Source organism: Lathamus discolor, chromosome 2 (assembly GCF_037157495.1).
Source record: "Lathamus discolor isolate bLatDis1 chromosome 2, bLatDis1.hap1, whole genome shotgun sequence".
NCBI lineage: Eukaryota > Metazoa > Chordata > Aves > Psittaciformes > Psittacidae > Lathamus > Lathamus discolor.
Window position 1 is genome coordinate 43,477,346 of NC_088885.1, and position 21,260 is coordinate 43,498,605.

Below are 21,260 nucleotides of genomic sequence, written 5' to 3' on the forward strand. Positions count from 1 at the left end.
TTGTAATTGTTGTGCATTTCATTAGTTTAAAATCAGTGATGCTTGATTTGGAACCACTGCAAAGGTGCTAGTGCTGTCCTGTGATCTAACTAGACTTAATAAAGCAAATGTCATTGAAAAATCTCCAGTATTTATTTCACCAAACTGTGTTAAAGTCCCAAACTAGCAATCTCTTTTTCTGTCATCCCTTAGAAAACAAAACTGAACAAAAATCTAGAGTATTACTACTGAACACAGAGCTGAATTAACCTAATCTCTCCCTTTCAAGTCAATGTTTAAAAAGTCTCCTCTGTATATTGCTTAGTGATTTTTTTGCTCTGCAGTGAAATGGGGAGATTATTGGTGTAGCATGCTGATGCTTGGCACTCCTTTAGTCATGGCTGGCTCACTTTTTGTGGTAAAGATGAGTGGCTAAATGTAATTTAAAGATATAAGTGTACATTTATAAAATGAGGTATAATTACATTGATTGAAAATTAATAACTCAAAAAATTGTAGAACCTTCCCCTCTGAATACCCTTGGTGTCTGTATAAAGGTATTTGTTGTTGCAGCTTATTTTTTGTAATACTCATGGGAGAATCTTTTGTGTTTGTAGAACTGTAGTCCATGGTAAGAAATTCAATTAAGGTTTTAAAACATGTGTTATGGCTAAGCCCTCCATACTGATGCAGTGCAAACAAAGCATTTTTCGAAGTTGCTTACTGCATGGTTTCTGTGGAAAGAGACTACATACAGAGACAATTGTTTCTCTGGGGAGAGGCTTCCCAAGTTTACCTTGGACTAAACACAGAAGAGTACTTACAAGTTTTTGTCACATCCCTGGTTTCCAAAGAGTACCATATAAAAAAAAAACTGCAGTAACTTTGTTCTTGCTTTCAGGTCCTTGGGCATGAGGATGTTGTCTCTGTATTCAAGTGTTTAAAACATAATGAACAGCTAACCCCCCTCAGTGCATCTTGTATTTATAGGTCAGCTGCTATAGGCAAGTGTGGAGTTCGAAGAGATTAGAGGGTCTTATGGGACCAACTCAAGTGTGAAGTTCCTTAACAGTAACAAATAGGGATTTAACGTTAGCATTGTTTATAGGGAATAGAACTATGAAGGGCCTTGGTAGATGTGGAAAACTGCTTCCATTGAAGAAAAAAAGGAAGTACAAAGGTTTGAGAGCTCTCATGCTAGAGGATGGGAAGACTGAGCACATAGATGATCCTTGTAGGTCTCTTTACATGCATGAAAGAGGAGATAGTGGCATACAGGAACAAAACCAAAGAGGTCAGATAAGTAGGGTACCTTTGGGAATGCTGTAAGTGAGATACATATGTTATTTAGGAGTAAAAATTGCAAGATGCAACTCTTGGTAAAAAAGGGAAAAGGCTTGAATGTATGGAGCAGAATAACTAAAATAGTAGAACTTTGTGCAAAACTAATCAGTTAAGCCAGGTGTACTCAGTTTTTCTTATTGTGAAGAAAATACAGAGAGCTTTGCTACATTATGCTTAAGAGACTCTGAAAAGATGTTTGCTTTGTGCTATAATCTCACTGAATTGTTTAAAATAACAAATGGAGAATGTAAATTTACATACCATGAAATCTTTTGCTGGGTTGTGTGCTATGTAGGTTACTTTAATGAAATTCGATTATAACTTGTAATACTTAAATTTTGAAATATGACTAACTTTTGTGAATGTTTCTTTTGCCTTTTTTTTTTTTTTGAATTGGCAATTAAAAATACTGTCAGTGGCCACTGTTACAGACTGTATTGCAGTTCTAAGATTAAAAATCCTACTGCTGTTAGAGATTGAGTGGAATATTTTAAATCATGAGTTCATAGTTTTATTGGAGTAGTGGTGGGAGCTTCTGTCATGTGTCATGAAGTGTTGGCTTGCTTTGTTTCCAGTGGTTCTTGAGGAAGTTCAGAGTCCTCCTAGCAAAGGGACGACAAACAGCTGGAAAGAGAGTGCTAGCTTTTCTTTCCTGTCTCAGTGACCCTGGCGGCAGAGGACAGGAGGCTAACTGATGATTAAATTAGCATCATTATTGACTAGTGGTCAGAAATAAATGGGGTGTTAGGGCAAGTACAAGAGAGTGGAAGCTGCCTGGGCACCAGGCATTGGAAAGAGGAAATTGCAGGGTGGGTGGAAAGAGGGAAGTCTGAGAGTAATGAAGCATAGCAAAGCGTTGAGGAAGAAAGTTTGAGGATGACACTGAAACAGATTTTACATATTTAGTTGATGTTAACTGCTGTTGATGTAAAAGTAATTGTTCATTACTGTGAAAACAGTTTCCTCACTGTAACTGTATGGTCAAAGCTGGGATGAGAGAAGTCTGTGATCACAGGTGATAGTAGTCTGTCCATGAAACATGCCTTGAACACCATCCCCCCAGCATCTAAGTGTAAAAGAGGTGATTGACTGTTCCTTGAATGTTGGCTGTGGATTGTTCTAAAGAAGGTGGGATTTAGTTGTGATTTGGTTTTGTTTTGGTGGTTTGTTTTTTGGGTTTGTTTGTTTGTTTGTTTTGTTCAAGATAAGTACAATTGCTTCCATTAGCATTCATGTCTTAGAAGCTTTTTTCTGGATTTAAACCTCTAGTAGTTTTGGGGTTTAGTATATAAACTACAGACCTGTAAATAGGTCCTCTGGAGATTTCCCTTTAAGGCTGATCTGTTCAAGTATTTTAAAAACTCAGAAGCTTAGCTTTTGGATTGTAAGTATAGTATGTTCAAGCCAGTCTCATAGCTAGACCTGGTAAACATTTTTATGTGAGTTTATTTTATGATTTTTAAGTGGGAAAATAATGCTAATATATAAAAGTTTTGTTAAATTTGCTTGTCTTTGGCACATGAGCAAGTCATAAGGGAATGATTTTTACTTAGTGTCACGCTTTCTTAACGTATGCTTCTAGCTTCTGATATGGAATTACAGCCTATTAAATTTGTACTTTTGGGTTGCTTTTCTGAAGCAAAAAGCAGCAATGAAATCTGTTTTCTTCTGATGAGCTGTCTGCTGCTAGGCCATAGTAAAGATGGCAGTTTGTAAATTACATAGCTTTTTTTACTGTGATTATTCTCTAATGGTCCCTAATTAAAGGTACTTCCTTAATACTGTTTGGGACATGGCTGCTTTCTAAGAAGAGAAATACTGTTTATTAACAGTTTACATTTGGGTTCCTTGCTGTATCTATGTATTCTATATAAAGTATTGTGTAAGCCAAATACCATTAAAACCATGCAGAACTTGTAAAAGAAAGCTCTGTGTCTGTTTTGGCTGAGAGGTGACACTGTGATAACTTTGCTGTTGAAAATAGTAATTTAATGGCACCCAACTTCCAGAATTAACTACATTTGTTTATGAAGTCAGGTTTTTATGCAAGTGCATAGGCACTTCCAGGCAAAAACCTCTCAATTACAGAGAAAAAATTGTACTGGCAGTGAAAGGCTGTTGTCAACACTGATACTTCTAGGCTTATCCTTTGTCAGTAGTTTGTTGTAGTGTAAAAATGAACCCTTTCTGGACTTAAATATAATGCTTGAAAAGAGAGCAGCATTTCATTACACTGAGTAAGATTGTTGTCCTCTTAATGTTATCTCTTGAATTTTAAAGGAATCACCAAACTTTGTTGTACTTGACTTCAGGTGTTCCCTGCTGTAACTTCAGTGTTAGAAGATTGTTTCCTTTCTTGAAGGCCTTTAACAGACTTCCCAGCTTTTAACAATAAAACTACCCTGGAAAACGCATGCAAGTTTGTTAGCTGTTCCTTCATTTCAGTAATATTTTGCTAATAGTAAAAGAATGCTGTTTAGTTGTGGGCTTCTTTTGCTTGCTTTACATGTTTTGTGCAGTTTTGGTGTGGTGTTTGTTTTTTTTATTAATATAGTGTGGTTTTCCATGGGAAAGCACTAGCCTAATCATACAGTGTGTTGATGTCTAGATTTTGACATGAATCTGTATCCCTTCAGTACATTTGCCTACTAAAATAATACTAACTGGAGCAGTTATGGCTTACCAGATTTTATCCCTGTTCTGAAATGACAGCTTTCTCCCTGCAGTTGTATGCACAGGGAGTAATCTTAGAAATATATCATATGCTAAAACTTTTACTTACTGAAATTTTTGTTGGAAGTGTTGCTTTGTGAAACAGTATTTTGAAATTCATTCCTCTGTAATAAGTGGAAAGTCTACGGTAATGAATATATAGGGTACAAAATTGCATCATTTTCTGGAGAAAGCTTCTGAATTAGGTTGCTGATTCTGTAAATTTTAAACACTTTCTAAATTATTCAGACATCTCTTGAATCTGATATTCACCTGTTTTCCTGCTGCAGAGGGTTTCTCTCAGACCTTCAACAGCAAAAAACAAAAGAAACCCAAAACAAAACCAGATGGTAAAATAGGCTGGAATTCTTCTACACACACTTTCGAATCCTTCCTTTTTCCTCTTGGCAGTATCTAATTTTTCTGCCAACTTTCAAGCTTGCAAAGCGGGATGTGTGTTTTAAGCCACAGATCATACTTGCCTACTGATCAGAAGTAGAATCCTGAAGCAGTACTCAAGAATAATGTCCGCTTGGAAAGTCTGCCCTCCAGGTTACTGGATGGGGAGGTACATTTTTGAGCAGGTGACTGACAAGAGACTCCGTTATTCACTGTTTTTATCAGATGGCGTAAGAGATGGTCTGGTAAGGTTTTGTGGCCTTGTTATGTTTCTCTGCGTGCAGCATGCAGTTGTTTGAAATGAATGGAAAGCAAGAGGCCTAAAGACCTTTGCTGGTTAGGCCCCACAGTACTTTGGGGTAATAATTCTGTTCCTTAGTGTGACTGCTGTAATGGGAAGAGTTGCAAAGGAGCAGTCTGTCAATGTCAAATAATTTTTTTCTGCCCTAGTTTTAAAATGCATCTTACTTTGTTTCTGCAGTAGAGGTATGATGAAAATGTTAATATCCTGCTTTTATCATCACTCAAAAAAAAAAAAACCCAAAAAAACAAAAAGATGTAATGCACTATTACAGGGCTTCATGACATGGGCAGGGATGTCAGAAATATGAACAGTTAGTTTTTAGAGCTAAATTACCAGTGTCTGAGGGGCAGCAGAAATATTCAGATCTTTTTTCTGTCTAAACTTTTGCCATTAATTTTCTGATACATGTTGACTAACTTCTATGACCTGCTGTTTTGGATAGACATAAAATAGGTGATTCTTAGACACTGAATAAAATATTTTGAGATCTTTAACTGAGACAACATTGCTTACGCGGTATATTCTATAGATCAAAAACTGGTAACGGATAGATTCCCAAAGTATAACCCTTGTGATCATCAAATGAGCTGAATGTGTGTAGGTTTGCTCTTGGACCTAAGTAATAATATTTTTTGTCTACAAGGAAGAAATTGTAGGATCATTCATACACTATGAGTAATGTGAGACTGAATGGCAAATAATAACAACTGTTCACTAGTAGAGAGCTAGCCAAGTTACGCAGAAGTGAAAATGCTAATTCATCTACAGGGGCATGTGAAAGTAGTCCACTGTGTAAAAAGTTACAGGAAAGAGTGCAAGACTTTACTTTTACTGAAAGTAGATACTGTGCAAAGCAGTGGCTCTTAAAACATGCATGAAATTCATACACAATTAAAAGCATAAATATTGAGAGCGCTGTTAGCCAGAAAGGATACATGATCAGGGGAATATCAAGTGGGACTGGAGTGATTACCTCCTATTGCTAATGTGTCAGCTACTGTAGTAGAGTCTCTGTCTTGATTCTCACAGTTCATAAAGTTGCAAGAGCTCAACTTCTCAAAGTTCAGAGAAGATGCAAGAAAATTACTTCAACTGAAATTTGTGCATTAAGAAAGATTTGAAGAGCTCTTGGTATAGTTATAGAGAAAACAGCAAGGGTTTATTTGATTAATAATTACAGGAAAAACAAGTGGCATACTTACAAGTTCTTGAATGTAGCAAAGGTGCAAAATCCAGTTATCTTTAAGTATTCAGATAATAGAAATTTGGCATGGTTTTAGGTTGTTGGTAAGAATCGGAGTGACTTACTGTGATGATTTTTGAAGGGGTGGAAGTTTTGAAACTGGATGACTAAAGACAACTTTCTAAGGTTTGTTTCATGCAGAAAGTTGAACTTGCTGATCAGAGGTCCACTGATAGATAAAAGAGTAATATTAATATTTCTAGTTTAAATATTGTAGATTAGTGGACTCCAGACTGAAAGGTGTTAAAATTAACTTTGTTAGTAGTACTCCTGTGATAAACCCCTGTGAGTGTGTTTCATATTGCATTGTAGGATTTTCAGTCACTGAGAACATGCTGGTTTGACCACTGTTGTAGGATCAGGTGACGCTATGGTTTATTGGCAGTAGAATTCAGTATTTGCAGGTGCCTGCTGCACTGGTACAATTCTAAGTCTTGTTTGCTTTATCAGTGCTTACTTTTATTTTTAGGAGTAGCTATCTTAAACTCTTTTTAGGATTGAATATAATCTAGGTGATCTGATCTCTGATATTTCTCACCATCTAAATTGTTCAGAATTTTTCTGAAGTTCAGTACAACTTATCCTAGACTTAGAATGTAGAGTGTATTCAAAGATGATTGCACACTTCCACTTTAATATCAGCTTTTGATGTTTTCCATTGGTCTGTAGGTTTACCAGATTGGGTTGTAGTTTATTGACCACAGCTTCATCTAGGTAAACAGTGTCTGTCTTGAGTATCCTGGAATTGCTTTGCTGCTTTAGATTTCCAGAATTTGCATATGACAGAATGTGTCTTAAATTTCTTGATTTCTTTGCCAGAAGACCTTGTTACAGAAAGGTTGACATGCTTGTTTTAGACTGATAAATAAGGCCTTTCTCTTCCCTGCTCCCCTTTCCCCCACATCCCAGCATACATTTGATTTCAAAGTTAAATTTGTGAATATGAAAGTTGAAGAGTAACTGATAGCTTATGTAGGTAAGTTTTGGGTTTTTTTGTGATAGAGAAATGCTGTACTCCTTAAATTTGTTGTCTGTAGATCATGCTTATACAGGATAATGTGAAGTTAGAGAATGATGAAACTATAGACCTTGGGGTTTTTCTCCCACTAAAGCATGGGATTACATTTAAAAGCTGCATTAAGTTTATCGAATTCTGTTATTTCTGTTTCCACATCTTCTTTTTTACTACAGTTAAGATTTTAGCTTAAGCATACTAAGATTTAAAACATTTGGAATCTTGTGAATTCTGATAAAGAAGTTTTCACTCAAAATTACCCTCTTGCAGAACTTGTTAAAGAGTCATGGCGTAGGCTTAAAGAACTCATAACATTTATTAAATAAAGCTTTCCTTTAAATAGTCAACAGTTTTTGACAGGACCGCTTTCAAAAAGGCAATAAAGTCAAGCTACACAATGAATTAACCAAATGAAACTGTAGTCAGCTTCCCCCCCCCCCCCCCCCCCTTGCCTCTATATGAAGTCTGCTGACCTATCTGGATATTTTTCTTGTAAATCGTTATGACCATTGAGGAAGCAGAGAGGCTAACTGGACATAGGGCAAGGGCTTGACAGTGGTATCTAGTTTCTTGCTATCCGTATTTCTGAATCCTTGTCCTTAGCTTTAACTTTGGCTATGAATGTGAGAAACAGATCTGGGCTTGTAGACCAAGATGGCTACAGGATGAGATAAGCAGGGTAAACTAGGTTACTTCTGCTTATATAAAGACAGAACCAGTTTAAATCATAAATAAGCCAATATTGAATGGAAATAAGTCATAGATCCTTTTTGCAGGAATTCTAACATTTTTAATAATAATAACAAAACCAGTAATAATGATAGTAAAGCCTGATCATGATTGATCTAGTACAGTTTCTTAGTAGGGAGAAAATATAAAGGAATTTAAAATAAATCTGTAAAATAGCATTTTGCTATTTTTTAAATATTTGTGATGTGTTTTTTAAAAATGCAGAAAAAGCTGTATGTTATGAAGATGTGGCATTTCATGTGTTTATATATTTGGTTAGAAAATGTTAGCTGCAAGTGTGTGATTAGTTCATACCTTCTCTATTTTTAGGAGGCAGTGGCTGAAGGCATATGATTTTTGTGGCTCAGGAAATTCCTACTATCAAGTTAGTGCAGGTTGGCGGTTGTGCTAGTGTTTTTTGTTTTGTGGGTACGGCTTACTTGCTAACATGAAAATCCTTCTTACCATTTTCTTACTTCTAGAGAGTTGGCATAGGTACTCAAAGTGTAAATGAAAATGGCTCATCTGTGCCTCGTCATGGGCAGGTGATTAAAACTCCACATGCATCTGTGTTTCTGTGGGAAGAAGCAGAGCTTGGAGGCATGCCTCCTTTCACATGTTTATAGAGCTCAGCTAATAGAATGGAAGTTCCCTCCTGTTGGGTCCTGAAAGGGGAATGATGTTCAATTGCTTTGATAAATTACGAGGGAGAAAATAAATGTGTCCTGCTTGTGTATGTTTTTTAATCCCAAATACCATGTATCTTGAATTTGCTACCACTTGCTTTTTTGCACTCAGGAGTGTATTTCAAAACTGGCACTGTCATTACTTTGTACAGTTTTGTTTGAGAAGCTGCCTAACAGGGAAAAGCTTGTGAAAAGATAAGCTATGAAAATGAACATTAATTTCTGCAGAAAAAGAAATGCAGTCAGCTAATACTTAAAAATATTTGCTAAAATACACTTTTTAAGTAAAAACTTGAATAATTTCTGACCTGTTCTAGTGGAGTGGGAGCTTCAGGTTTACTCTGTAACTTTTTGTAAGGACTTGAGAAGATTTCTCTGATTCTGGTTTTGAGAGCAGTGCTCTTTAATCTGTCTGCTTATTCTAAGAAATCTGAAGAACAGCCTTTTTGTTAAAACGTAATTTGAAAAAATATCCATAGTAATGACCATGTTACTATTAGACTTCATTAGATTCAAACTAGGTTGTTGTATTAAATTGCTAGTATTGACACTTGCTCACGGAAAAGATCTCAATGTAGTTAAACTTTTCAAAAAAACCCTCCTGTCCCCTGTTCAAACCTGTTACATCTATTGCTGTAAGAATTTCAGTATCCCTCTAGGATTAATTTTTCTTAAGCTTTTTTTTTTAAGAGAAACGTTCTGTATTTCATCATATTATCATAGAAATCTGCTATATTTAGGCATGTCAGGCTTTCTGAAAATATTTTTAAGAAGGAGTATTTACAGCTCCACCCCAGTTACACGGATTATTTCCTCTCGCTTTGTTTCCTAGATTTCTTAAGTATCATGCTGGTTTACATCCTCCCAAGCAACAGTCTTCTTAAGTGTTTTACTAGGTAGATTTGTTTCTGAGCTTGCTAGAGTAACAGAGTTATAAATTATTCATAACTATCAGTAGTAAAAATGGGGAAATTATGCTCATCTCATTTATTATGTTTCAAACATACCTGTTCACTCCCAAGTGTGGGGGGAAGAAAACAAAAAATACTTCTTTATTAAGGCATATATGAATAATGTACATTTGTGCATAAACTCCTCTGTACAAATTAGGTAGTGTGCTTTACCTATTTTTTTTCTGTTGTGTTTATTTCACGTAATTAAGTTCTGGATGATGGTGTGTTCAGGCCGGTGTCCCCCTGACTAACATCAGTGGGAGTTCAGATCTCTTCTAGTTTGAGCATTTTGCTCATTTAGACAGCTGCCACTGACAGGTGAACAAAGACTTGATTTTCAAAACTACTCATTTCTTTTGAAAGAACACTATTTCTACTTGATTTAATAGAAGAAGAAACATGATCCTCCTGAAATTCAAGTAGTGTAAAGTTCACCTCTTACTGGCAAAACATTGCCTACACTAATGATTGCAGTCTCTGTATAGTTCTTTTGAGAGTGTTTACTTAACTAGTGAAATGAAATGAGACACTTGGGCAACCAGACAATTCTGCAATAGGTTTTCAGTTCTTAAACATAACTTTAGATTTTGTGGAGAGCTACAGTTTACTCTAGTATGGAAACTCCAGGAAAGACCAGTTGAATTTTAAGAATATTTTTTAAAAGTACTTAATGGGGAGAGGGAAGAATTGTCACGTACTGTACTGTACATACTTGAAAATTTTGTTGTGCAGTATCTTTATTAAGCCAGGTTAAGCATCCAGCCTGAAACTAAGGCTGTGAATCTGTCATATTAAAACCACAGCACTATATATTATTAATTCATTGCTCAGTCTTCACTTGCTGTACCCCCTCATGCTCTAACCCCTGGGCCAGTATTTAATTTTTTTTAATGAAGAACTATGTCGCATAAATGGATTTCACTACTTTTTCTCAGAATGCTGTTAGCATATCATCTTCGCAAAAATGATTCCCAGTTGAGTAAATAAGCATAAAATTAAAATCCTTACATTTGTTGGATTTCTATACTGTAATAAATATGTATGTGTCATAGTATGTCCTGAACTGAAAGAGTAGTTTGTCTAAGCCTAATCATTTCACAAGCTACCATTTAAAAGTTTACAGAGCAGTTGCTGCTTCTAATACTAAATATTTTCAAGTTAGCTTGCTCATTTGTGGTGAGTTGCTAAAAATTTCATGGTCATTATTACAGTCTTAGAAGAGAAGCAAAGTTCTATTCAACTTGCAAATATTAGTAGCATTTAAGCAGTGATGTTGTATTGGAGTTTGGTTCTTGTTAGATAAGTTACTTGTTAGATAAGTTACTTGTTAGATAAGTTACTTGTTAGATAAGTTACTTGTTAGATAAGTTACTTGTTAGATAAGTTACTTGTTAGATTAAGTAACTGGAGAATGAATAAGAGTTTCGTGTGCTAGTTTACAAAACAACTAGAATTGAACATGCTTAGTAGTCAATTTTGATGTATCTTGAGATACAAATTTGAGAGATACTAATTTTCAGTTAATATTTTTAAGATACATTTAAGAAATAAGATAGAGCGTCTTTTTTGTTCTTGCCTGTTTTTTAATATAGTTAGGTATTGATTCTGCTACAGCCTTTTGCTTTGGTAGATGAGGATTGGGTTAGGGATCAGCTATGCAAACTGGACATCTGTAAATCGATGGGTCCGGATGGAATGCACCCACGGGTGCTGAGGGAGCTGGCGGAGGTCATTGCTAGGCCACTTTCCATCATCTTTGGTAAGTCGTGGGAAACGGGCGAGGTGCCTGAGGATTGGCGGATGGCAAAGGTCACACCAATCTATAAGAAGGGCAAGAAGGAGGACCCGGGTAATTATAGACCGGTCAGCCTTACCTCCATCCCTGGAAAGATGATGGAACAACTTATTCTTGACTCCATCACTAGGCATATCAAGGATGAGGGGGTCATTAAGAACAGCCAACATGGTTTTATGAGGGGGAAGTCATGTATGACCAACCTTATAGCCTTCTATGAGGAAGTGACTAGGTGGAGGGATGATGGTAGAGCGGTAGATGTAGTTTTTCTTGATTTCAGTAAGGCATTTGATACTGTCTCCCACAGCATCCTCATAGATAAGCTAAGGAAGTGTGGGCTTGACGATCAAGTAGTGAGGTGGATCGAGAACTGGTTGAAAGGAAGAAGGCAGAGAGTTGTGGTCAATGGCGCAGAATCTAGCTGGAGGTCTGCGACTAGTGGAGTTCCTCAGGGGTCGGTGCTGGGACCGGTGCTGTTTAATATTTTCATCAATGACCTGGATGAGGGAACTGAGTGCACCCTCAGCAAGTTTGCTGATGACACAAAACTGGGAGGAGTGGCTGACACACCAGAGGACTGTGCTGCCATTCAGCGAGACCTGGACAGGCTGGAGAGTTGGGCGGGGAGAAACTTGATGAAATTTAACAAGGGCAAGTGTAGAGTCTTGCATCTGGGGAAGAACAACCCCGTGTACCAGTACAGGTTGGGGGTTGACCTGCTGGAAAGTAGCGAAGGGGAAAGGGACCTGGGGGTCCTGGTGGGTAGGAGGATGACCATGAGCCAGCAATGTGCTCTTGTGGCCAAGAAGGCAAATGGCATCTTAGGGTGCATTAGAAAGGGAGTGGTTAGTAGGTCAAGAGAGGTTCTCCTCCTCCTCTACTCAGCCTTGGTGAGGCCGCATCTGGAATATTACGTCCAGTTCTGGGCCCCTCTGTTCAAGAAGGACAGGGAATTGCTTGAAGGAGTCCAGTGCAGAGCCACAAAGATGATTAAGGGAGTGGAACATCTCCCTTATGAGGAGAGGCTGAGGGAGCTGGGTCTCTTTAGCTTGCAAAAGAGGAGACTGAGGGGTGACCTCATCAATGTTTACAAATATGTAAAGGGTAGGTGTCAGGATGATGGAGCTAGGCTTTTTTCAGTGATATCCAGTGATAGGACAAGGGGCAATGGGTGTAAACTGGAACATAGGAAGTTCCACGTTAACATCAGGAAGAACTTCTTTACTGTAAGAGTGACAGAGCACTGGAACAGGTTGCCCAGGGGGGTTGTGGAGTCTCCTACACTGGAGATATTCAAGGCCCCCCTGGACAAGTTCCTGTGTGATGTACTGTAGGTTACCCTGCTCTTGCAGGGGGGTTGGACTAGATGATCTTTTGAGGTCCCTTCCAACCCTTGGGATTCTGTGATTCTGTAGTAATCATGTCTGTGACTAACCTTTTTGCAGCTTTACTGTAGTGTCTGGTAATAGAGACTCCTTTTTTAATCCGTTTACAACACAATGTGCTTGTACAGTTGTTGATTCTGAATGATAATTGAAATGAAGGAAACTTCTAGTATTGGATTAAGGTTGCAAGCATTTGTCACTGCGTAGCTCTACCTGTATTCAGAAAAAGCTGCATCTTCATCTGCCTTATTTTAAACTGGAAGTAGTTTGTAAATAATACTGTATTCACAGAATCCTCAGCTGAAAGTTCTTTGTCCCCAAGAAACTACCCCCAAAACATGAAAATTGTTACTGAACAGCATGCCTTTGTTCTTATTTAATCTTATTTTTTGCTCAGAGGGTTTCGTCAGGGAGATTAAGTTGTCATACCTTGCTTAATTGGTTGGAGCTGCTGAGTGGGAGTACTAATTTGGTGCTGTTTGTACATAGAAAAAGAAGTGGTAGTCTGAGCTGTGTTCTGGCCACTATTATTTTGTTTTCTCCTTTGTAAGCAGAAATTGTTTTGCATGACCTCTGACTCTATACAGACTTCTGTCAGTGATGACCAGTTTGTGGTCTATCACTCTTTTATAGTATTACTGTGCTGCTTGTAATCTTAAAACATTGGAATACCCAGTTTTTGGAAAATGTCTGCACTCAGGCAATTTCTGTCTTATCTCACTGATCTGTTTGTTGTTAAACATCAGTGTGTCTTCCAATGTATTTGGTTTATGTTCTTTAGGAAGCTCCTTGAATGAAAAATAAAATTGCCACACCTTCCCCCCCTAAGGTAGAGGGGTTTATTTATTCAGTTTTAGTAACCTGTAAGCCTCACTTTCAGAAAGCATTTGAGCATGTGCCTAATGGTCATAATTTAAAAATAACATTGTTTAGAACTGTCTTGAGTTCTCTAGTTTTTCTTGGATTTTGAGAGGAAAAAACTTTGTAAAATTGGAACCATCTACTGACATTTAGTGTGTATCAGTGATTGTAACATTAGTGATTCAGGGGATCTGACAAATGAAATGTTTTGGTTTTTTGTTCTTTTTTTTTGGTGACGTGCACTGAATACAGTTTTACACACACAGTTTTCTGTTAAAGCAAACAGTTTCTCTCTCTTTATCTGACATAACCTGAAATCCTGTTCACACCTTTCTTGCTGTATTTATGTAGTGGAGTTATCTTTTGAGGAGGTATTAGACCAATCTTAGGCATAAAACAGTGGCAGTCTTCTGCTTAGTCTGAGTTTATCTGGATTGTATGGTATTGTTGCCTGAGGTAGGATAGTCCATAGCTGTGATGCTGTTACACTTCCTTTGCCAAACTTGAATCTTTTAGTACTGTGTTACTGTATGTTCATGGGAGAGCTGTTCATTTGGTTTCGTGGTGTATTGCTGGGGAGGGTTTGGAAGGGAGGAAATTGTCTATTGCCCGTATGCTGTGCTGATCCATGCTGGAATTAAAACATCACTAGTTTGTGATAAAGGTTGTGATAAGGATTCTGGCTGTCAGTTTAACACTTCTTGTCTGTCATAATTAAAAGGTTATGTTGTGTTAAATATCTTAATGTTTTCTGAGCTAGAGTCAAGGATGAAAGCATAGTTTGGCTTGTTTCTCAGCTACCTGTAGGAGTCTCCCATTCAGTACAAATGTGACAATGCATTAAGTGTTGGAAGATCAAAAAGAAAATGCTTTATCAGGGAGTTTTTTAGTTAACACATTGAGATCTTCTTGGGCCATGTGCTAGAGAGGTAGGAATATGACTCTGTTGCTGGAGTTCGTGGTGGTGCTTCTTATTTTTCATGGGTTAAATTGCTGCTGTTTCAAGTCAGTTGATCTCAAATAATATAGGTGCAATAGGGATGTGAAGCAACGTTGGGGAAGTTGCTAGCATTTATTTTTATTTAGGTGACCTGAACCCAGAGGGAGTAAATAGCAAATGTAAATCTGAAGGATTTGTTCTCTACCTATAGTTCTGAATCTCACCTTAATTTAACTTACAGATTTCAATTTGCTTTAAAGTATCTACTTCAGTAACCTTTGAAACTTACCAGAAGTATTTACAAGCTGGTTGGAACTTGCCTTAATTCAGGAGAAACAGACCAATTCTTTCAAATGGTATTGCTTACTGATCTTCGGAAATAAACATTCCTATAGGTAATGGTAAAATTATTTGCCCAGTCTTTTGCTTATTTTTATTTTAATGTTTGAGATATCAAGAAATTTGCCAATATACTGACTTTCCTTGAAGAAGAAGGTTGGTAGGGATTTGTCTAGGGTGTGCATATTTCATCCCTTCAGGCTTTTTTGTAGGATATGACTTGGGAAATTTGAGCATTGGATCTTACAGAAACTCAGTGGATTCAGTAGACCTTGTTCAGTGAACCTGATAGTTTTCCAAGTTGAAAAGTGATTTCTCAGTGCTACTGGGATGTGGGCTGAAGACAACCCTAGAATTATGGGAACTATTTTGCTGCAGCTGTAAGAAAGAAAGGAGAAAAAAAGAAGGGGATGGTTGGGCAAATAACAGTTTATATCTGTTCTTCCAGTGTGGACAACTCAAGTTGTTATGTCCATTCACGCTGATGTACAGCTCTAGGAAAACTGTCTGCCTGTTAGCTGCTGGGCTTGAGAGCTCAGAAGTTTGAATTTAATTTGCCATTTTATTACTGCCTCTTGCTTTCCTTTTTGATGGGCAGGTAACTAGTTTTCTTTCTAGAGCAGTTATACTGTTTGCCATCAAATTAAACTTTATTTTTTTTAAATAAATTGAGCAGATCTCAAAAATAAAAATTTAAGCAGAAGACAGCAAAATACTGTTGCATTATTTAATTTGTAAGATAAAATTTGAAGCTAATATTTTTCATTTTAATAGTACCTTGGTCTTGAGTAGAGTTAGTAAAATAAGAGTCCTTGACTTTCACTGGTTTACTGCTCCAGTCTTTTCCTTCTTGAGGTGTCATTTTATTACTGCAGCTTTAGAAGAAAAATTCTATATGATTGTATGTCCCACTCCATGTATGTACAACTCTTGATCTATTTATACTAACATTTTGGACTAATTTCCATGAAATTTTGTGTGAATGATAACTTGGAGATAAAGATGAAAACTTTATGTTGAGACAATTACGCTGTGAATCAAACATTACAAAACAGCACAGACTTTCCTGTCCTGGATGCACAGTATGACAGGAGAGCAGGGGAGGAAATGAGGCTTTATTTGCTCAATAGAGCTACTTGTTAACGGGTATAAAACATTTATTTTGGGGGGCGTAATCAATATGTAATTGGGTGTTTGGGCAGTACAGTGATGACGTTAGATTTTCTTTCTTTTGGCAGAACACTGTGTATTCAACTTTGTTACGAATTTCTGGAAAATGTTACTGCTCAGTTGGTGTGTTCTCTGAGGCCATTGCTCTGCTAGAAAAATTGCAAGCTTTTATTTCAATACAGTGGGCCACATAAAAATGCACTGAAGAAAAACTGTTTTGTCATATTACTTTTACATGTGGCAAATAAAAATGGCCGTGATAGGCTGGTCAGTTACTGCTGAGACATTGGGTATTGTGTTCCTGTTACGTTACTCCTTTTCCTCCTGTATGTAGAACTTTAGAAATCGTTGTGCTGAAAGATTTCCACTGAAGTAACAAAGATGTTAGTTGGAAGACATTTTAGAGGTTTCAATTTAGGCTTATTTTAGATTAAGTTTCTATAATTTTCTGTTTAAACAACTCTTAAATAGTTATCACCATGACATTTCAATACCAAAAACTATTTTGCTGTTTCCTCTGTGTCATGTTTTAAGGCCAGCTGGTAACTCAGAACCCTGCAGCTGCTTGCTCACTCCTCCTCTTCTTCTCCACCCCCACCCCACCTCCAAGGGGTATGGGAGGAGAATCAAAAGAACGTAACTCCCACGAGTTGAGTTACAAAAATTCCAGTAACTAAGGTACAATACAAAACTACTACTACTACCACCAATAATAATAAGGGAAATAACAAGGGAAGAGAATACAGCTGCTCACCACCCTCTCACTGATACCCAGCCCAACCTGAGTAGCAATCTGGGCATTCCAGGTAATTGCCCCCAGTTTATATACTGGGCATGACATGCTGTGGTGTGGAATACCCCTTTGGCTAGTTTGGGTCAGGTGTCCTGTCTCTGCTTCCTCCTGGCTTCTTGTGCCTCTCCTCACTGGCAGACTGGAAAGTCCTTAATTAGGGTAAGCATTACTTAGCAACAACTAAGAAACATCGGTGTTTTACTAGCGCTGTTCTCGGGCTAAAGTCAAAAACACAGCACTGCACCAGCTGTGAAGAAGGAGAAAAATAACTGCTGCAGCTGAACCCAGGACACTCTGTTAACAAATAATTAGTGTCTCTCGGTCAGTATTTGTTCTGTTGAGGAAGTTCAGGTTCTAGTACTGTCTGGTTTACTGAATTTATTGTGTGTTAGCTAAGAGGTGGAATGTGGAGTCATAGAACAGTGTGTATGGAGTTGAAACAGGTGGAATGAACTTCCTTGCTTTTTGTGTACATGGTTTCTGGGCACAGAAAATGTGACTCTCCTAGAGCTCTTCCCAAATTCCTGATCTTTCTGGAGGGACTGAATGGGGGGACTTCCTTCAAGTACCAGCTACAGCACTCGTTACTGCTAGGGAGCATTTTTCATGCTTCTGGTCCAGCTGGTAAGCGTTTGTGAACTTCTGTTTGTATTATCCACACTGACACTTTTTATTATGGGCTAAGGGAGAGTGAGGATATTAATAAGGTATATCACTGAAAAGGAAACATAAATGTTCTGTGTTGGACTGTCTGAAGTTAACTATTGTATGGTGTAACACTACTATGGCAAATACTACAATTTTACTGTTTTTGTCTAGCTTGAGTCTTGAGTGTAAGTGGGAGTGTATGAATTTGCTGTCTAGTTTCTCAAGTGTATGTTTGAAGAGGATGAAAAATAGCTTTTTCTTGCTGTTTACTGTTTGCTGATCTGGACTGTAGATTTATCTGGATTTAGAGTTACCTTTAGAAGATTTGAGTTTGAAATTTTTTTATAATACTGTATAATGTTATGCACCATAAAGTTTTATTTAGGCTAAGACACTTGGATGCCAGAGGATGGTGTGGAATGTATTTGACCCTTCTAATCAAGTAGCAAAGAGATGTAGTTTAGCTCAGTACACATGGATGCTGTTGTTGCTTACATAGGTGTATAGGTTTTGGAAAGGAAGGAGTTTCAGCTTGTTCTTGAAAGACAGCAAGAGAGAAGGGAGAGGAATCAGTTGCTTTATTAGGGCAATCTGATCCTTAGCTAAAACAGAATTTCAACTTTTAATTTTACAGAGTTGAAGTGTTAATGGAGAGATTAATTAAATGTGATGATTACTAGAGAAAGTTGACTATGTTGAGAAAGGAATATTCTTCTTTCACCCAGTGTTATATATTGTTTTCGAAGTCCAGTGTTGTGTTGAACCCTTGTTGCAGTTCAGACTGTCTTGGATTCAGCACTTTGAATATGGAAACTACTTCCAAAAACATTGAAGTGAGTCTTGGTGTGGCAGAATCTCAAATCTGTGGTAGGCATAAAGTCACAGCCTCTTTTTGAATTGGTTCCCAGATTCATGCTTCTTGTGCTTTCTGCGGGTTTTCATTCTTTAGTGAGAAAGATACAGTTTTCATTTGAAAGACTTGAAGATAGTCATGATAATTGAACCTTGCCCTATGACCTGTTCCTCGCTAGAGACAGTGTTAATGAAGGCTTGCTTATGTGATTGTACCACTATATTTTTATAGAATCGTAGTGTCAATGTCCTTCTTGGCCATCATCCAGTTAGGGGTAGCTCTATACAGATTCAGCTGCTTCCAAAATAATGATTAAGCTGAGGAAAGTCATGCACGGTGATGGTACAGTAAACATTTCCATGGGGAGTTCTGTAACTGAGTTGGAGGATTTATAACACAGTATGAATTTCCCTATGGTGCATCAAAGATGTGTATTTGCAATTGCTAAGTCTTAAGGTATGCTAATAAGCATTTTTAAAACAAGCCTTTTTGTCCCTCTTTCTTGAATAAAGTGGGACTAGTAAAGAATATCTGACTGTGAGAGGAAGCCATGAGAAGTGCCTCAAGGGACAATAGCATACTGTCTACCTTATCAGGCCTTTTTCTGGGATATGGACTGATCTTAGCGATCCTGTTCTCATGATCTGTTTTCCCAGACATGCGGCTGGGAGTCACAGGGCTGATAGCAAGTCACAGCCACCTTAAAATGACTCGGGGTTAGGTATTGCTAATGGTGAAAGCTAGCCTACAAATACGAGGAACTCTCTCCTTCTTTTAGAATAGACCTCCACTTGTGGATTGCTCTCTGCATACCATTTTAAATTGGTGGCCTTTTAAAGATCTCTAGCAGCTTCCCCTGACAGCCTGAGCTGGCAGTGCTTGCTTGTCTGGGTTATCAGAATTCCTAGGTGACTGCTGTGCAAGTATGTCCCACGTCGTACTGAAGGTTTTATTTAGTATGTGGTTAATTTGGTGGTATGGTTTTGATGTTTGCATATGATCTTTAAGCACTTAACTTGTATGAAGTGGCTAAAAATCTTGTTCTTCAGAGGATCATCTGCTTCAGTCTTGGAAGTTTCCCAACAGCAAACATCAGCTTGTCAGCCCTTTTGCATGCTCATTCCCTTAGAGTTTGGATATTTATCCAAACATAAAGTGGTATTATGCATAAAATGGAGGTGTGGGGGTGAACCTGCACCTGTAATTACTCTGTGTAATTGTCCTAGACACCGCTGGGTATGTATGGCCCTTGTGAAAGCCCACATGGCTTATCCTGGCAACCTGAGGCAATTGGAGCTGCTGGAGCAGCCATGAGCAAATTTTTATGCAGCTGAGGGGAGCTCAGGTAGGGCAGGATCCCTGACTAAGGTCAAGCCCATGAACGTGCAGCCTGGGAGTTCTGCTGAAGAGGACTGCAGCTCCTTGTGGAGAGGCCCAGTGCTCCTTATGAAGAAGCTGCTGCATAAGTAGGTGTTCCTACTACTGGGGCCAGCTGTAGGTGGGTGTGATTGCTGCAGCCAGTCTGTATTCACTCCTCTGAGGTACTTTGTGACTCAGCACTGGGGCTGGGAACCAGCGTGGCAGGGAAGTGTGAAGTGGTGGGGGGATGCTGCTGAGCTGTTAGACTGCGGGGGGGCTAAAGTCTGCTTAGTGAGAGGTTTGCTTGTGATATGGACAGAATTTGCTGTAAAGGATTTTGTTGACTTAATGCGTGTGTTGTTGACTGTTATTCATGTTTGTAAAATGCATGGTGGATTTACTGTGGCAGTGTATTTAGACCACAGTGGTAGTTTAAAAAACCCAACCGTGTCTTGAGTACTCTGAACAAAGTGTAATTTTACTGCATCCATGGTACGGGTTTGCAGTAAATTAACTACATCGGTGTTGTGAAGTTTTGAAGTGACTAATAACAAAACTGTTCAAACAGGCCATCTGGTAGATTTTCGTCTTGTTTTTTCCTTTAAAAAGGGAGATGATTTTACCTTACAGAATGAGAAATGAAGTAACATGTGTGCGTTAAGCAGAAATACATGATAAAAATTTTATTATCTCAGTAGAGTTTGGGAGGGTGTAGTAAATAAAGACAAACAACCAAGACTTGTGTCTGATTGAGGAGTACAGGCTTGTAATTATGATATACTTCTTGCATACATTATGGGAAACTAGATGTGTGGGTTTTTTAAATATATATCATAGTCTAAATTCTGGAATTTGCTAACAGAACATGTAAAGTCATGTCATCTTGTTGTCACTTATTTGCATCACAAGCATGTGATGTGAGTATTGCTTTTGACAGGCTTAAGTTACCCCCATGGATAAGTCATTTCATCTGGCTCTGAGCATGCAGGGTACTTTTGGTGTAGGACTAATTGTCTTGCAGGCTGTATTTGAGGACTAGACATTTTTTTCTCCCATCCTCCCCAGATCTTTAAAAGAGAATGACATGGTTTTTACCCACAGTAGTGTAGAAGGAGGTTCACGGCTACTGATGGTTCAGGTTGCAGTAACTCATGCGCGTGCAAATCAGCCTTCAGCCTTTGTAGGGTACTAAACAGATCAGTCATGGTATATCTCTTTGCTTTTGTGATGGACTGTTTTTCTAACTTGCAGGGTTAGAGGTGCAGAGGAGGAAGTTTGAGCTGGTAGTTTTTCCAACTCTTGTCTATTCAGAAGGCCCTTTGTGTTCTCTCTCCCATTCTGCACCATGCTATGTCATTTAGTAATCATCTTCTGCATATGTGGCTCTCAGAAGACAAAAAAAAATACATATATCTATATTTGAAATGGCTTCATTCATTCCTGCCTATCAGTCCATTATCAAAGATCCTGTTCTCTGTTGTAGTTGCCCATAAGATAGTCTTTGCCATCTGCAAAGCACTTTGACTTCATATTTAGATCACTATATAGTATGTGAAGCTAATGGTATCTAATGTACTATCCCATGGTATTTAGAAATTCTCAGTAGGCAGAGAGTGTTGTATTTGGAATATCTAGGTTTTTCCATGACATGCAAGAAAACGATTTTTCTTAGTTTGGTGTGATTTATGTGAATATTCAAAATGTAGAAAGAGGAAATCATATGAAGACTAATGGAAGAGTTTTTACTTGCTTA

General features: G+C 38.0%; 1 protein-coding gene across 5 annotated transcripts in view; it reads left to right on the forward strand.

The window, feature by feature from the left end:
- Nucleotides 1-21,260, forward strand: part of WAC (WW domain containing adaptor with coiled-coil) — a 62,282-nt gene that overhangs the window by 4,994 nt on the left and 36,028 nt on the right. The gene's annotated exons all lie outside the window — the stretch shown is intronic.